The sequence below is a fragment of the Salvelinus sp. IW2-2015 genome, linkage group LG23, assembly GCF_002910315.2.
Source record: "Salvelinus sp. IW2-2015 linkage group LG23, ASM291031v2, whole genome shotgun sequence".
Taxonomy (NCBI): domain Eukaryota; kingdom Metazoa; phylum Chordata; class Actinopteri; order Salmoniformes; family Salmonidae; genus Salvelinus; species Salvelinus sp. IW2-2015.
The window spans coordinates 491,715-493,086 of NC_036863.1; the positions used below are offsets into that span (position 1 = coordinate 491,715).

Consider the following 1,372-nt stretch of genomic DNA (forward strand, 5'->3'; position numbering starts at 1 on the left):
GGATCTACAGAGCTGGGGGAGACTAGAGGGAGGATCTACAGAGGGCTGGGGGAGACTAAGAGGAGAGATCTACCAGAGGGCTGGGGGGGACTAGAGGGAGAGATCTACAGAGGGCTGGGGGAGACTAGAGGGAGAGATCTTACAGCGATGTAGAGGGAGGGATCTACAGAGGGCTGGGGGAGACTAGAGGGAGGGATCTACAGAGGGCTGGGGGGAAGAGTTCCAGTGGATTTGTGATGACTCATGTGTTCTGTGTCTGTTGATCCAGGTGCGTCTGGAGTGGCCCACTGACCTGGCGGTGAACCCTACAGACAACTCCCTGTATGTTCTGGAGAACAATGTGATCATGCGCATCACCGAGAACCACCAGGTCAGCATCATCGCTGGGAGGCCCATGCACTGCCAGGTCCCAGGCATCGACTACTCCCTGAGCAAGCTGGCCATCCACTCAGCTCTGGAGAGCGCCACGGCCATCGCCATCTCCCACACCGGCGTGCTCTACATCGCGGAGACGGACGAGAAGAAGATCAACCGCGTGCGGCATGTCAGCGCCTCCGGAGAGATCTCTCCGCTGGCCGGCGCCACCTCCGAGTGCGACTGCAAGAACGACGTCAACTGCCAGTGCTTCTCTGGCGACGAGGGCTACGCCACAGACGCCGGGCTCAACGCCCCCTCCTCGCTCGCCGTGTCTCCCGACGGCACACTGTTCATCGCTGACCTAAACAACATCCGCGTGCGGGCGGTGAGGCGCAACAGGCCCATGGCCACGCCCATAGGGCTGTATGAGGTGGGGTCACCACGGGAACAGGAACACTACGTGTTCAGTAGAGATGGGCTCCACAGACACACAGTCAGTCTGATCACCGGAGAACTCCTGTATAACTTCACCTACGGGCCGGACGGGGAGCTGGCTGCTGTGGCTGATAACTGTAACAACAGCCTGAGGGTGAGGAGAGACGGCTCTGGCCAGCTGAGGCTAGTGCTGCTGCCTGAGAACCAGGTGGTCAGCCTGGGGCTGGACCCTGCCGGCGGCCTGCGCTCCGTATCTGCCCTAAACCAGGAAGTGGCGCTGATGAGCTATGCTGCGAACACAGGTCTGCTGGCCTCCAAGGCTGATGAGACTGGATGGACCAACTTCTATGAGTAAGGGAAAGGGAAAAGGGCGATACCTAGTCAGTTGTCCAACTGAATGAAAGGGGGATACCTGGTCAGTTGTACAACTGAATGAAAGGGGGATACCTAGTCAGTTGTCCAACTGAATGAAAGGGGGATACCTGGTCAGTTGTCCAACTGAATGAAAGGGGGATACCTAGTCAGTTGTCCAACTGAATGAAAGGGGGATACCTAGTCAGTTGTCCAACTGAATGAAAGG

General features: G+C 57.9%; 1 protein-coding gene across 1 annotated transcript in view; it reads left to right on the top strand.

The window, feature by feature from the left end:
- LOC111950437 (teneurin-2-like) overlaps nucleotides 1-1,372 on the top strand; it is an 85,826-nt gene that overhangs the window by 73,633 nt on the left and 10,821 nt on the right. The gene's annotated exons all lie outside the window — the stretch shown is intronic.